Source organism: Chionomys nivalis, chromosome 7 (genome assembly GCF_950005125.1).
Source record: "Chionomys nivalis chromosome 7, mChiNiv1.1, whole genome shotgun sequence".
Taxonomy (NCBI): domain Eukaryota; kingdom Metazoa; phylum Chordata; class Mammalia; order Rodentia; family Cricetidae; genus Chionomys; species Chionomys nivalis.
Genome location: NC_080092.1, coordinates 78,878,621 through 78,895,379, shown reverse-complemented (window position 1 = coordinate 78,895,379; position 16,759 = coordinate 78,878,621). Strand labels below are relative to the sequence as shown.

General features: G+C 55.3%; 1 protein-coding gene across 4 annotated transcripts in view; it reads right to left on the bottom strand.

Moving 5' to 3' along the window:
• Positions 1-12,031, bottom strand: part of Rara (retinoic acid receptor alpha) — a 47,617-nt gene extending 35,586 nt beyond the window's left edge. The window contains exon 1 of one of the 4 annotated variants that reach the window (XM_057775607.1): positions 11,933-12,031. The gene's annotated coding sequence lies outside the window, so the exon portion shown is untranslated. Of the gene's footprint in view, positions 1-2,509; positions 2,839-11,932 lie in introns of those variants that run through there. The other 3 variants (XM_057775610.1, XM_057775606.1, XM_057775609.1) reach the window with 3 other exon arrangements.
• Between the last annotated feature and the right edge of the window lie 4,728 nt (positions 12,032-16,759).

Here is a 16,759-nt window from a genome sequence, read left to right as displayed (position 1 = left end):
GCCCTGCCCCCACATCCCACAGAAACCGTGTGGGCTCCAGACAGCAGCAGGAGGGCGGAGAGGGAAACAGGAGGAAAGACAACAGGCGTCAGCTAGGATGCGGAGCCAAAGCCTTGAGAGCTGGGGGTATCACTGGCTGCACTTCTTTCTCAAGACTCAGTAAGTCATGACAACCTTGGTCATCTCGCCAGAGGCTCTGCCAGCTTCCCACACTCCTAAAACCACCGCCACCAGACAGGGGTGTGGGGTGCTGGGAGTGGATGATTGTGCTTATTCGTCAAGGGGTAGGATTACCTTCCTCCAGGTCCATCACCCTAAATCCTAGGCAGGGCTCCCCAGAAGACCCCATTGCGGGCTGGGCTCAACTCCTCTCTCCTCCAACTGAGAAAAGGTGCCCTGCTGAGGTATCCCAGGGGAAAGGGATCTGGGTATTAAAGTTTATTTCATGTCACACAGTTCTGTGGACAATCCACCTACAACCTCAGAATCTGAACGAGAGTGACCTGGTGAGAAAGATCCCAGAAGGTGGAGCTAGCTTCAGAGACCAAATGGTTAATGGAAGGGCAGTTCATCTGAGTTTGTCTGTGTCCCCCAAACAGACCTGAAGGCCACTCAATGTTCTCACCCCCACACTAGACAGGCTGGCAGGAACAACGTCATGGCATGTGTGGGTGACTGTGCCCATCAGGGGAGGCACAGGGGTGATCAGGCTGCCTACAGCTAGCTTCCTGCCAGGCTGCCACATGGTTAGGAGTAGGAGGTGAACTAGGAGGTATCCCAGGGTGCCAGCAGGTGCATTTAGGGTCAGACTACAGAGACGGAGATTCAAGGCTGTGGCAGGACAAAGCTAATTCCCAGACCGGTGTCTGCCACTAGATCTGAGGAACCCCTGCAGTGATGGCCTTCTGCACACACTGCAGGCTCACACCCTCCAAGTGCCTGCAAATCCACCATTGTAGGCTCCCAAGGGCCTACTTGAGTCTGACCCTATTGACCTCTCTGCTTCATGGCCCAGACTCCCAGGCAGCACTGGTGTGCCAGCCCCTCCCCGTGTGCCATCTTTCACAGCTACAGATTCTGTGACTCCACATCCCTCTTCCTCACAAGGAAGAACCAAGCATCTACCGCCAAACCTTCTTCTCGTTCCCGTCCCCAGACTCATTTCCACCCCTCCCAGGTGAGGCCCCAAGGCTCCAGGTCACCCCCACTCCAACCTAGGGCCTTCCCCAGCTATGTCTCCACACAAAGCCCTGTAGAAGTTGGAGGAGTTTGGGGACCTGAACCCTAATTTTCTAGGAGTCCATACTAGGTCCCCAAAAATTCCTCCCCCAAAAAATTGTGCCTTGGGAAGCCTTCAGCTGCAGGAAACGCCTGGCACTCCTGAGTCTCCATGCTGGTAGGGTGATCAGGAGCTGGACTGGGAGCTGGTTGAAAAAAAAAAAAAAAGGAGCAAAGGGCAGAGGAAAAATTCTGTTGGAGAGCACACACACATGTGCACACAGGCAGCAATCTGGCTGCAAAAATCGGAAGCTGGCACTAGGTAGGAGCAGGGGGTACCCTCCCTTCCATGCCAATACATTGGGCATCCTATCCAAAAAAGGATGGGCAGTGAAAAAAAAACACACACACAAATCCAAAAAACTTCTCAAGACTGAGTTTGTTGTTGTTTTTGAAATTATTTCCATATGAGGTGGCCCCCACCCCCAGTCTAGCACACTGGGGGATCTGTCCCCCTTTCCCACGAGCAGTCTGACAGCAGGGCAGTGCCCAGAGAGGAAAGGGGACACAGTTAAACTGATTTGCCAACCACCCCTCAACATACACACATCTGGCTAGCAGCTTCCAAGCCTCGTGGGTGGCACTATATCCCAGACATCCTCGGCAAAGCAAGGTCGGCCAGTCTACTCTGTCCTTCCCTTACCCAGAACGGCTTCCACAACCTCCAAGTAACACAAGACACAGGCGCATCTCACCCAACCGCACTGGCTCCCGCACCCAATTCTGACGGCTCCCCCACACTCCAACCGAGACACCAGCTGAGCGGGCCCCGCCCCCCAGCCAGATCCCTCTGGTGGGGGGGTGGGCCCCCTGGCTGATTCTCCCCAAACCACAGGGCGGCTCAGGTAACAGGAGAGAGAGTAGGAGGGGGCTAGTCCGTTGGGCATCTGATCTCTCCCCAAACAGGTTTTCAGAAGTCTTTTTGTTTGGTTTGGTTTTGAAGAGAAAGAGAGAGTCCCCGGCGGGTGGATCCTCCACGGCTGGAGCTCTGGGGACACGCGCGGCAGACAGCCGCAGAAGCCTCAAGGCTGCGCGCGCGAAGATGCGGCGCAGACGGGGCTCCCCAGCCCCGGACACGCCAGCGGCAGGCTGGGAAGCCCAGGGAACCCCGGGTTCCCGTGGAAACCGCCCGGCACCCTGTCCCCGCCCGCGACTCCCATCCAGAGCAGGCCACCGGGCCCCGATACGTGAGAGCGCCGAGGGCTCCCCAGGATCCCAGGGGAGAGGTTACCTCGAAGCGAGGGGATGCAACCCGTCTGGGTGTCTGTGAGCACTGCGTCTGCCCCAAGTCGGAACCTCGGCGCTGCCAGGAGTCAGGGGTGTGAGGTCCTCGGAGAGGAGCCGTCCGGGGGGCCGCGGCTCAGGGGCGCGGGGCGACGGCAGCGGCCATGGCGAGTCACGTGCGGAGGCTGAAACTTTACCCGGAGCCCCAGACTGGGGGGGCGGAGGGTATGAAGCTGGGGTGGGAGGGAGGCTCCCCCTCTCGCAGGTCCGCCCCTACCCGCCACGGGCCAATCACTAGCCGGGGGCGGGTTCTCAGGCTCACACCCGCCCCTCTCTCCTTAATAGACCCAGGGAAGGGCAATTCTTAAAGGAGACGCTTCCAGCCCACGGCTGGACCGTGGGAATCTGGGAGAATCCCTCCTTCAAAACGCCAGGAAAGAGATTCAGAGCGAGAAGGGGTGTGTGTGTGTGTGTGTGTGTGTGTGTGTGTGTGTGTGTGTGTGTGTGTGTGTGTGTGTGTGTGTGTGAAGTTCAGAGAAAAGAATAAAAATAAGACTCGACGGAGAAAGAACCTCAGCGTGCGGTATCCTACACACTCCCTTCCCCCAGCTACACGCCCACACTCACAGGGACACACAGACGTCGCACACACCTACTAAACCTGGGAAGAGAGGAGGTGGTGTAATAGGGAAGAGAACGCACTGACTCCTGCCCCAGCTGTCAAGTCTTTGTCTCTCCTAATCACAGTCCTCTGGGGCCAGGGGAAACTGAAAGCTATCTGACCTTGAGCAAGCCACTTCCCTTCTCTGGACCTTTACAGTTCTCCTCTGCAAAACCGAAGCAGCACAAAGAGTGAACGTCTTCCGGATATCTTTCCCGACTATCTTTCCCCAACACCTCTCCAGCTCGAGTGGGTTCGAGGAAACTTCTAACAACTCAATTCCTCCGAGGAGCTAAAAGTATCACCCCAAAAGACGGGTCTTAGGTTGGCCAGGAGCCCTCTCCACCCCCACCCCCGCCCCTGCCCATCCTAGAAGACTCCACTCGAGTGGTCAGGGCAGTTCATACATGTTCCAGGAGGACAGGATCTGAATCATACTCCATCTGCAGACCTCAGTCCCTGGTTGTCATAAGACCCTTTCCAGCCGTTTGGAAGGCTAAAGTCCCCACCGCTGGCAGTCCACCCGAGGAGGGTGGGTCCGCTATGGAGCGCCTCCCTCACCGAGTTCCTGGGCAGCGAAGTAGCAAGTGCCCCCACAGGACACAGGACATCCCACTGGAAAGGGAAGTGCCACACGCCCAGGCCTCCACCCTAGAGAAGAGACGCTCAGTCTGACCAGGTGGCCCGATTTTCAGACTAGGAACAAGAAGTCCGAGACCCATATTGGATTTTGTCCACCGATGCATCGGTTGCTGAACCCGCTTAGAATTGGAGTTATCTGCTTGTTTCTCTCTCTCTGGCTCTGCTCCTCGGCCTAGAAAGGGTAGCACAGGCCAGGTTGGTGGGACGCTCTGCCCAGAGGTGGGACGCAAGGGAAAACTAGCCTAGGCAAAGGGGAGCTGTGCTTCCCCAGGCCCTTCCCTCCCGCTGGGCCAGAGCAGAAAGCCGCCTCCGGCTCCTGTCTGGGTTTCCGCCGGTGCTAACCACCCGCCCAGCCCCTCCCTCCTACTCCGGCCCCGTCCCGTCCCGTTCTGTCCCGTACAGAGCCATCCACAAACATGCGCTCAGCAGGCAAGAATGCGCCAATGGCTCCCAGATGTGGAGGCTGACGCTTAACCCCTTCCCCTCCACACACCCCTCCACGCACCCCTCCCCACATCCCCCTTAAGCCATCCAGTCAGAGCCCCCACCGTCTTCAGGGGCCTCCATCCAAGTGAGGAACCAGGCTAAGAGGGGGCTAAGGCCAGTCACCTCTAGCTCCTAGCTCCCACAGGTTGCTCCCAGCCTGTATCCTACCAGGCCAAAAGGGAAGGTTTATGGTCAGGAAAATTCAAGTGTGCATGCATAGAGTTACACCGCCTCCCACATGGGTAGCCTTCAGGCACACCTGCCAGCATTTGGATTCAGGTACACTCTTATACACACACCCTGTCACAAAGGCAAAACCCCACACACGTTCATGGTGTGAATGTGTACACCTCCAAGACAGATATGCACACCCAGCACAAAAAAGCAACAGCAGACGTGTGTGTGTGTGTGTGTGTGTGTGTGTACAAGGTCATGAAGCAGAGAATGTACTGTGGTTGTGAACAGCCGTGGTTGCAGATCCATGTGGAAATGATGGAGGAAACCCATGCTCACACAAACCACTTCCTATAGGAGGTCAGACACATACAAGATTGCACACACACGGCCTGCACACCTTTGGGTGGCTTCCTTCATGCCCAGAGCACTCAATACCACAGGTCCAAAGTCCAGCCCTACCCTCCTCCTACTGCAGAAGTCAGAAGTCCCTAGGTAGAGGGGCCAGGAGCCAGGGGCACCTTCCAGGAGAACAGAGTACTTAGAATATAGCAAGAGTCTAGGAAGGAAGGTGTCCTAAGGCCTCTATTATCCCTGCACAAAGAAGACAGGCTGGGTGGGGGTGAGGGAGACACTTTCCCAGGACAAGTGTCCCTCTTCAGACTAATAAAGGCCAGAGAGGACTCAGACAGGTAAGGACAGCTGTCCAGGGACAGCTCCTAATCATCAAAGGATTTGCAGCCTGTAGGGGGCTCCTACAGAGCAGCATTAAATCAGGGGTGGTGGTGCACACCTGTAACCTGTACCAGCAACACGTGGGATCCTCCAGCAGGGACTGCTGAAGCTGAAGGCCAGTTTGGGCCAGCCATGGCTACAGAGTGAGGACAGAACAACCGAAGTACAGCATGGAGTCAGCATGGTGGTGTGTGCGTGCGTGCATGCGTGTGTGTAACCTCAGCATCCCAGCACTAGGGAGGTAGAAGCAGGATTAGGAGTTTGAGGACAGCCTAAAGAGGGAGCTGGAGGGAGAACATTGGCACACGCATACAAGCACTAAGCAGGATCTAAAGAGAGCATGGGGAAAGATGGTCTCTTGAAGACCACCTGGGGGCAGGAGAGATTGCTCAGCAGTTAGAGCACTTGCTGGCTGCTCTTCCAGAGGATCTAGGTTCAATTTGTTGCACCCACAGGGCAGCTCACAACTGTCTGTACCTCCTGTTCCAGGGGATCCGACACCCTTACACAGACATACATGTAGGGAGAACACTAATGTAAGTAAAATAAAAATAAATGCATTACTTTTTTAAAAAGACCACCTGGAGGTGGGTGAGGTGAGAAGTACTTGCTAGAACCAGCCTCAACTCGTTCCTCCTCCCTAGCCTCCCAGCTTATGTATCCAAAAGGTGCTCTTCACGGTTATCCTGGATCCACTTTTCAGTCCAACATGGGTCCTGTACCCATAGTACAGAATAGGAAACTGAGGCTCACAAAGAAATCGCCAACCAACTGAATGTGCTCGTTCACGCTTATCATCCCAGCCCTTGGGAGACTGAGACTGGGGATGGTCATGAACTCTAGGCAACCCTAGTAAGTTCCAGGCCAGCCTGGGCTACAGAGTAAGAACGTGTCACAAACAAATAGAACAAAAGAAAAATGAATTGCTTTGCCAAGGTCATGCAGTTTGTCAATGCAGATCCCAAGGCAGCTGTCTGCGCCAGGCTCCCGCCACCGCCAGCACCAGCACACTCCCCTGTCCCTTCAACTCAAACATATCCCACTCTATCCTGAAGCCTGCTACTTCATCCTTTACCTCCTCAACAGAGCCTGTGGGGGAAGCAGCATGCCTGCCTGGCTCTGCAGACTTATGGGTAGGGCCAGGAGATGAAAGAGCCTGGAGAAGGCACTGAGGGTACACATATAACCACCACCCTAGCCCTCGCATGATGCCCACCTACCAGGCGGGCATGGCCTGGTGACTCAGCCGCATCCGGGTAAGATGCCAGGGCCGTGACTCACCTACCGAGAAGAGCTGAGTCTGGTACTTTGCCAGCCCCAGGACAGAAGCGACTTAGTCACTACCCGGGCTGTGCTGCCCAGCAGGCATGGCCGAAAGATCAGGGACAGGGGCCAGCTATGTGCCTCTCTGGTCACATGCGCCCCCTGCTGAAGGCAGGCCTCGGCATCCAGGACTGAACTGTGGCTCTGCTGGCCCCCGCCTCCTCCCTACTGCCCAGCCTCATGATACCAGCTCTGCTCTGGTGCCAACAAATTTAGTGAGACCCTTGGGCAGGGCTGCCCCTCCCCCTTGCAGCCTGCCCCCCTGCCCATCACTCACCACCCACTCTCTGACTTACCCCACCTCCTCCTGCCACCCAAGTTGTACCCAGGCTATGAGTCTCCTTTAAACATGTCCTGGCAGCACCCCTGCCCCCACAGCCCCTCTCACCCTCCCCACCCCCACATCACACACACACACACACACACACACACTCCTGCCAGCAGCTGCTGAAGTTGTTGAGCAGGAGAGAAATCATGAGGGTGGGGCCAGGGATTGAGTTACCAAAGCCAATGGGGTGGGCTGTCACCCAATCCCTTCTCTAGCTCCTTCCCCAGTCTCCCTCACCCACCTGCCTCCCGCCCTACCTCTGGCTGGCAGCCCGCTGCCCTTTGAGCCCCTCCACCCCACTCCACCCAAACTAGGAAATAAGTGTTCAGGAGGATTTGTCAAGCTAAGACCAGCCCGGCATATGTGAGCGGAAGAACATGAGAGAGATGGAGACGCCATGCCTGTGCCAGCGTTGGGGCTACAACTGTACACTAGGTGTCTCATGCCCATGTTAAGTCAGAAAGGGACAGAATGACTTACAGGGTCCCAGGGGAGTTGGAGGGGCCCAAAGGGAGTTAACCCGCTGAACAGCCTCAATCCATTTGCGCTATTGATTTCTCACACGCTGCAGCAGGCTTGATGGGGGGTGTGATAAATCAGGACCCCAGAGACAGGGAGACTTGAGTGGAGAGGGGGGAGGGGCTCCTGACCATAAGACCCACTAGGAGCAGAGCTCCTGGGTGAGGAGGTGGCCAGCCAGAAACCCAGAAACCAGCAGAGGCTGAGTGGCAGGAGGTAGGGACTGAAAGTAGGTGTTAGATCGCCACGACGCCCTCCAGCTGGCAACACCGATAGTTCCGGAACAACTCAAACTAAAGAATGGCTTTCTCGGCACCTATACACCATGGATCCCTTAAGGAGCCAGAATGCCGACAGACACCCAAGAGACAGCGACTCCCTACCGAACTGTCTCCCCATCCCAGTCCTTGGCTCCTAGGCCAGAGGACATCTGCTGACTGCTGTGTTCCCTTTCTGTGCTGGTGGCAATGGCACGGGTCCTGGGCACGGCAGGAACGGACTCACAAAGGGTTCTGAAGGGTCTGAAGATCCGTATTCTTGTCCTCCATCTGTTCCCAAGTCATCCTACAACTGTGGACAAATCCCTGGGCCTCTCTAAGTCTCTAAAACGAAACAGCTGGGCGGGATGTCCCTTCCGAAAGGTGGCTCCAAGCCCCAGAGTTTGCCAGCCTGGGAATGTGCTGGACACTGGCCAGTGCCTCCATTCACACCAGTAGCCACAGGCCACCCAAACAAACCCCAGCCCCAACCTCCTTCCAGCCTGGACACAGACTCTTTCCACATGGTGGACATATAAACAAACCAAGCTGGGTTTTACAGAGACCCTGCACAAATCAGCAGGGAGGGAAATAGCCCTCCCTGCTGTCCCTGACCTGAGGTTCTCCTTGCTGCAAACCGGGAAGGGAAGCAGAAGCAGAAGGAATGGCGCAAGCCACTGGCATAGCTAGTGACTGGCAGGGAGTCCTAGGGCAAAGCATATCCCGATCTGGTTCCCCTCTGTAAGGGGAAGGGGCTTATCTGACCCTCAAAAGCCCCTTTCAGAGCTGAGGGAAATTGAACAGAGAAACGTGAGGGGTCCCCAGAGCTCCTCTGTTGGTCTGATCTGAGCCCAGCCCCTCTTTGCAAGGTTGCTCCCCTGGTCAGCATACTTCCTTGTTTTTTCTGCTACCCCCTGCCCTTCCTCACTCCTATGCCTGCCTTCTTACCCTCACCTTGGCCAGCCCCTCTGCCTGCCCCGTGCTTTTCTGCACGTCCCTCCTGCCAGGGGACAGACCAACTAAAAATAGTCCCCACAGCCTTCCTCGCCCACAGCTGCCCAAAGAGCAGGAAATGAGGGGGGCAGGGAGGCCCGTGCCCCCCTCACCCACCAACTCTCAACTCAGAACAGTATCCAGCACTCTGGCCCGGGGCTAGTGCCAACTTGGCCATCTCTGGGTCATCCCGCACTCCTCCCTGGAGTGGAGGGGGGGAGCTGCTCATAAGTGCCTACAATCACAGAGTTGCCCCAGCACTGTGGGAGAAGAAAGGATGCAATTGGTCTAGAGGGAACCCTTCCCAATTTCTGACAAATCAATGCCAACCACATTGTGGGCACTGAGAGGGGAAGGCTTGGCTCTACCCACTGCTCTTTTGAGGGCAGAGGAAATTAGCATTGGTAAAGTTTCTGTGTTTCCTTTATCCAAGCCCAACTAGAGGGAGGACAAACTAGTACCCCAGCCCCAATTATGCTAGCCTTTTGCTCCCCAAAATATACATGGTTCAGATATAGGTGTTTCAGTAGGCAACCCCCCCATACCACAGACAAAAGGGCAGAAGATCTTGGATACCCACAGGTAGAGCAAAAAGCCTGAAGCTAAGACCACGCTATGTCCACCAAGCTGGGCATGCACTGTCTGAAGCTGAACTGGAGGTCATGAGGGTGAAGCTTGCTCTCAGGGGTACCACAGGCTACGGTACCTTGCTACCCATCCCATTTGGAATTTCTGGCACCTTCCAGATCTAAGGGAAGGCCCTCCCCATATGGGAGACAGGAAACCAGTTTAGAGACTCTCTGGAGGCCAGCAAGGTAGCCCTGTTCTGTGAGGCAAGTGGGAAACCCAGAAGTCCTGGCCTCCAGCCCAGAGAGTGAATGAGAAAGATATCTCTGAGGAGAGGAAAGGAAACAGGCTCAAAAGGCGTGCATGTGCACACACACACACACGCACGTATGTACACACACACACACACACCAGATATGACCTATAGGAAGGAAGGTTCCGGTGAGAAGGGCTGGATTGGAGCAGCCCTTCCTACTATGAACAGGAAGGAAGAGGGAAGAAGGTGAAGCCATGGGAATGGGGGGAGACAGCCTAGCTCCCATCTGCAGCCCCAGGTGCCTGCATTTTAAGGCCTCAGGTGTGGGATCTACTCCCGACCTCCGGGCCCTAGTTCCTAGCTGTTCTAGTTAGTTGTTCTTTCCCTGGCTTCCTCTGGCTCCCAGGGATCAAGCCAGGAGTCAGCTAGCCCAAGGTGGTGTTTCTCTCTCTCTCTCTCTCTCTCTCTCTCTCTCTCTCTCTCTCTCTCTCTCTCTCTCTCTCTCTCTCTCTCGGGAGCCAGGGCATGCTAGGGGCTTCCCTCTGCCTGCCTGCTTGCCTGCTTTCAGTCACCACACATACCTCAGCTGTCCAATCCGATTAGGGCGCCTGCCCAGTGAGCCAGACAAGGAGGCCACTGGGCAGGGAAGAGACAGACAAGGACACAGACGGGGATGGGGAAAGGAAGGTGGAGAAGAGGATCCCCGGACTAAGCTGTGTGGCCTCTGGGGGGAAAAAAGAGCCTGGTGCAAAGATAGATCCGTGCTGTCTGGCAAGCGCCCTGGCAACAAGGAGAGACACTGGCTCTCAGGAAGTTCTGCATCCTCAGGCAATGGACTCCTCTGCCCCTGGACAGTGGTGGAAGGAAACTGAAGGCAGAGAGACTGACCCAGATTTAAGGAGGGCTCCTATCCTAGAACTCTGCAGTCCTAACTAGAGTTTACAGGGCCCCAGGGAGAGGGGGGTTGTTCACTATCTCCTGGGCCTTTCACAGAAGGGTTACTGTCAGGTAAGCCTAGCCAGCTATGGACAGAAGTTTTGTTTACAAACAAAGAAACTGCGGTTTAGCTGGAAGGAAGACCATACATGCAAATGGTTAAGTGTCTCCAATTCTGTTGTTCACACCAGGGATCCCCACTTTCCCTTTCTGTACCAGGAGCAGAACTAAGTTTGGAATCCATTCCATGACAGACCCTCTCCTCCAAAGCCAACACTCAAGGGGACCCTGGAAACGTGAGGGGAGGAATATAGAGCACACAGCTAGTTTCCAGAAAGGTGCATGTCACCTACCCTCACGACACTCCGAAAATCACTCTGTGATGGGTCTGGGCCTTTTCTATCACTCCCCACCCCCACTCAGCTACCCCCCACCAGGCAAAGTACACACATGGCCACTAGTCAGACATCCGCCCTTCGTAGAAGCCCACCAACCATCATGAGATGCTTCCGACCTCCAGCAAACAGGAGAGGAAAATCAGCCAGTGTAAAAGGCAGGTACCATCCAACTTCCTCCCAGAGAGCCTGCAGGAGGGCAGAAGCTCGAGGACCTCCCAGCTCTAGAGTAACACCAGGAGCCTGGGGCTCTGTAAGCCAAGGCGTGCAGTGCAGGGAGCTGGCATGGCTGATAGGCCTTCCAGATCTGGTCCACACCCCCTTCCCCAGCCATCTGGACTGAGCCCGATCTGGCTTGGGCCTGGCAGGGATCTCTCTCCTTGGATGCATACTGGGAACCTTTATCCAAAATGTATAGGTCTTCCAACCACATGGTCTCCACACAGCAGGCACTCGAGGGAGGGGGCTTCTGCATTAGGTGCTGAGGTGTTGGCAGGAAGGAGAGTTCTAGGCTGGAAGGACTTCCCCTAGAGAACAAGGTCAGGAAAGCTCACCATCCTTCTACAAAGCCCGTGGGCACCCAAGTGTGTCCTGCACCTGGAAGGAAACCTGTGCTCCCGACACCGTGAGTGGGAGTGGAGGCAAAGTCCTGAGCTCCAGGCTGGGAAGCCACGAAGAAGCAAAGCGAGGGAGCAATCCCTCCGGGAGAGGAGAGTGGGGTCCCTTTCACGCCCCTCTCCACTTTTTCTGCCAAGCCATCACTTCCCATTCTCCGGTCTAGGTGAGGTGGGAGGCGGGGGGGGGGGGGGGGAAGGGGGGCGGGGAGGGGGGGGGGTGAAGCAATCCTGCAAAGGAGGGTGCAAGGGCGTGGGGCCTGGGCAGACCTTCCCCCACTTTCCATTCTTAGCTAGAGAATGGAGAATGCCTGGAGGGGGGGTGCGAATTGCAAGGGATGAGCTCCGAGGGTCTGGGACTCAGAGCTTTCCAACGCCCCAGGGTTCCCAGGCTCCCACCTCCCTGGACTACTGTGAGCAATGGGGGAGGAGGCGTGGGGAAAGCCTGAACTGGCGAAGAGGGAAGCGGCCCGATCAGGAGCAGGGAGACTCCCCCGAAAGGAGGTCCGGGGAGAATTGGGAGGGGGTGTGTGCATGATCCTACCTGCTCAGGTGTGTGCCGGCAGGGGGGCGATGGGGTTCCCAGGAGAACCGGGGAAGCCCTCTCAGCTCGATTCAGGATTCCCCCCTGCTTCTGGGTTAGGCTGCTGCAAGAGGCACGGTTCCCGTTGGGTCCTAAAGCCCACTCTCCAGCTTGTAGGCTCTCCCTGCCCTCTTGCTACCCGCCCCCACTTGGTGAAAGGGTGCAGCACTAAGGACTGATGGAGGAAAACTAACCCATTGGAAGAAAGATGGGGGGGGGGTCTGAACCATGGGTGGGGCCAGGACAGTATCGGATCTCAACACACACCACACCACAGACATTTCTTTCTTCCTCTCTTGGGCCTGTGGACTTGCCCTTGGGCCCTGGGGATGGGGTTGAGGACCTTATTCTCCCATGGGGCTATTTAGCTATCGGCTATGGGAATGTGGGGGGTGTCTGTCCTTTTAGATGGATAGACAGATAGACACCCGCTTCTGTCCTCTTTTTTCGGGCTGTGTTGGTGTAGTCATCCTTCTGTCTAACCCCTAAGTGTGTCAGAGACCCTCCCAGCAGAAAACCTTGGTCTTCAGCAAGAGTGCCGACGTCTCAGTGCCTGCAACGGGGTACTAGGGAGGCTGTGATGCTCACACATGGACAGGAGAGTCTGAGCAGGTGGGACAGGACAGGAGGGGCCATCTTTTGATACACCCAGTACCAGAGATGGCAATCAGCAGGGGATGCATAAGACACAGAACCTAGAAGTCAACCGCAACCTCGCTCAACCCTCAACAGGGCCTTGAGTCTTTATTACCATAATGAACCCCTTCAAGGGCTTTCCCTTTTATACTCTGGGGCAGGAGCCTCTCCTAAGACCATAGATCAACTTCAAGGTCATTGACTCTGTTTGTATAGGACAACCAGCTTTCTCAAAAGTTGCTCCTTCTCTGGTCACCCTGAAAGAAAAACCCGGGCATGGTGGGCCAGGTGGGCCGGCGAGAGGTGGCCGAGGCAGGCGTCTGTAGGGTGCTGGACTGAGAACATTTTGCAAGGAGTGTTGCCTGGGCACTGTTTCCAACAGCAGAGGCGTGGGGGAAGGGGGGAAATGTCATGGGGTGAAGGGCCAGGAGAAGACCAGGCATCTTGAGGGAAGGGAGAGAGCCCTGGCCTCTTCCTAGAAGGGCAGAGGGCAATAGCAGAGCCTCCAACCTCAGACTTGCAGGAAGAACTGGAAGGAGTCAGACAGTGAGGATGGAAGCCCCAGGGTGGAGTCTGTGGGGTGAGCTCAGGTCAAGCCGCTCACCCTAATGTGCCTCAGTGCTCTCCCAGCTGTTAACCAGGACTCCGGATTCTTCCCAGGCTCTTAATGAGTGTTTACCAAAGGGCTTGGAGATCCTCAGATCTCAGCCGGGCCACCACTACAGTCAGAACCCTCGGAAGAGCAGAGGGTTATTTGGGGAGGGGAGGAACAGGGCAAGAGGGGAGCAGACGACTCCCAACTCACTGAGGATGAAACCAGGCTCCCGGAGAAGCCCAGGCCCAGCTGCCACAGGATATCCTTGTACCCAGGAATGGAGGTCACCCTCCCCCTCCACCTAACCACCACCACCGAAGCCTGGCCTCCAGCTAGCTAGCTGTAGGCAGAACCCAGCCGGGCAGCTGGCCTTCATTAACTCCAGCTTTTTCGCCCCCCACTGTGAACCCACAGCTTCTACAGGCCTAGGCTACAGGGGGCTGCCCTGGCCTGACCTTGCAGCTGACACTGGGGTGGGGGATACCGCTGCAAGGGCCAAGCTAACCAGCTGAAAAGAAAGTCGAGGGAGACTCCTTTTTTTTTTCCCACTGGGAGCAAGCAGAGAGGAGAGGAGTGTGGGGGTGAGAGGGTGGAGGTGGGGGAATTTAGGGCAAACAGCAAGCCGTGAAGTCAGCTGGATTGGGGCCCAGAAACCCCCACACCCTGAAGCCAAGTCTTACTCTAGCTTTGCTTCTCAGCTAGAGTCTTGGCGAGGCCCCAAACTAGGGAAGGCCCTGGCTGCCCCTTTCCGCCTCCCTGCCCCCACCCTTATTAAATACACATTTTATCTCTCAGCATCTTCATTATCTTAACTGAAGGAGACAGGCAGTGGATGGCGGCAGAGAGAGAGAGAGAGAGAGAGAGAGAGAGCGCGCGCGTCGGGGAGGGGGGAGTGGGGAGCAGGCGCACCCTTGTTACAAAGTGCTGATGTAGCTCTTTCAGGCAGTGTGGGAAACAGAGGACGGATCAAAGCGAAGGAGGCTGATTCAGAACTCAATTAGAAATTAAAAAAAAAAAAAAAAGGAACCAACACGGGAGCTGGCTCTCCTTCCGCCAATCTTCAGCCTTTACCAGGCTCCTTGCACCCAATTAGCTTCTACCGGCTGTATCTGGACTGGTGAAGTTGGAATAAGGGAGCGAGGGCACACTCCCGCCCTGTGCTCCTTCCTTATGAAGGGGACGCCGTCAGGAGGAAGCGGAGATAACTTCCCCCACAAAGCTAGAAGTAGGACACCAAAGGTGGGTTCTTCCCCAGTCCCTTACCAACTAGAGACAGTTTCCTGGGCGACCTCTGGGGACCTTAGGTAACTTCTGGACTGAACCACCTCTTTCTAGCCCGTAGGCAAGTCTCCAACCCGTAGCCTCCCTGAAGCGACAGAGATTGCCTGCGGCCAATTACTAGGACATCTACCTGAAGGGCTGAGGTCTGGTCAACGACGCCCTAGGCCCGGCAATGAGGACTTTTGCAGGGGCCCAGCTGCACCTGAGACCTCAGCGCCAGCTTCACCTCCAGCTGAGAACTGTTCAAGATTGGGCGAAAGGCAGTATCTTCTTGTATTGTTCACTGAATAGGAGTTAATGAATAGCTACCAGCGTTAAGGCTGGAGACTGATACAAATGTAAATAAAATCTCGCTCTGGGTTCAATCTCCTATACCACAAACAACACCAAAAAGTCACTTTGGCTCCCCCACCAACCTCTCTAGAGTCAAGATTTTTGTGCTCGTGTAGGTCAAAGGTCAGTTGTAGGTGTCTTTCCTCGGAGCTGCCCGATTTGTTTTTTCACTACAGTGGCGGCTCTTACCTTGCCAGTCAGCCCCAGCCCGTCTCCGCAGGGCTGGAATACCAGTGTATGGATGCATGTTGGGGTGCCCTGGAGATTGATTTTGGGGCCTCATGCTTGCACAGTAAGCACGCTACCTCCCCCTCCCAGACTCTAGTCTTTTCTTTTTTTTTTTTTTTTACCAAAATGGTTCATTAGTCCTTATTGTCTTCCTTTTCTACCGCCCCCTCGCCCCCTCACCCCTGCACTGAGGACTGAACCCAGGGCATTGTTCATGCCAGCGCTCTCTGAACTAGCCCTCTTTTACTTTATTCTCAGATAGTTTTATTAACTTCTCCAGGTTGGCCTTGAACTCACTCTGTAGTCCAGGCAAGCCTTGAATGCGTGATCCTCCTGCTTAACTGGGATTGCAGGCCTGTACCACCAGGTCTAGCTTATAGCTTGTCTTTAGAGGGTACTTAATAAAAAAGCAGGGAGAACTGGGAAGTAGTTCAGTGGTAAGGTTTCTAGACTGGGGGTGGGGGCAAGGAGCGATGGGAAGGGAGGGGAGGAAAAGGCGCTGCCAAGGTTTCTGATTTCTGGGTAGCTAGCCTGGACCTCACACACTCTTGCAGTTAGCTAGCCACAGGCAAGTCTTCATTGAGCCAGAAATGTCAGTGGCAGTTTGGGGTTGAAATTCATACCAACTTTATTGGGTCTATGTTCTTTCCATGACAATACCCAACACTATGGAAGCTTAATCTGGTTCTTAAAAAAAAAAAGACGGGCCGGGATAGACACACACCCCACCATCTTCAAAAGGAAAAATGTAGGTCAGCATCTTTGCCACTACTCCGTGTGGAGTGGCCTAAGATCCTGGCAAAACCTCGTAACCACAGGCCCGCCCCATCCTACTTCAAACTCCCACCACCTTCCCATAGTTCTCAGCCTCAGTGAGAAAACCCAGCAAGGAAAGGACTCTCTTCCTCTCTGCCTGGCCATCTGAATTACACTTAAGACTTCACTGACAAACATACATCAGCCTCTGCTCCCACAAGGGTAGCGGAAGCCAAGCAGGGACTCTAGCCTGCTTCACGCATCATTGGCAGAAGCAACCCCGTTCCAATTGCTGAGGTCTTAAGAGTGGCAATGACCTAGAAATTGACAGTGTGTGTGTGTGGGGGGCGGCGCTGAAGGAAGTTAACAACAGTACCCAGAAAGCCTTATTTCCAAAGGGGAGGGGGGCACAAGAGAAAGAAGAGGTAGAGGGGAAGGAACTTGGCCCCTTTGAGTCTGCAAACGCGAGCTTGGCTAGAAGCCAGGGAGGATACAGCACAGCCCCGCTGAGAGTCCAGCCATGTTCCTGACTCAAGCCCCTACAGTTAGAGGAAGGCGCCAAGCCTCAAATACAACGAGGTGGGGAGGCCGCTCCTCTTTGGGCAGGATCCTACTGTGGACACAGAACAGACAGCAGCTGCCCACAGTGTGGAAACAAACTGTAAAGCAGTCACGTCTCTTAAGGCTGCAGCATCCAATAAAATGTAATTTAAATCAAGCCTCACATCTGTTCTCAATCCCATTCAGGCTCTGCTTTCCATCAGTCTCCGGACAATCTTTACAGTTACGCCCGTTAACCCTTATAGTCCCAGGCAGCCTCCAAACTTCTTGGTAGAGAAGCATCCTCTCCACTTTGCACAACTGCCCCGGAGGGAAGGAAGACTCCGGCAAAGCAGTGTGCGAGACATTCAAACTCTCACCTCCAGACTCCGCCGCTGCACACACCAGCGGGCAGTATG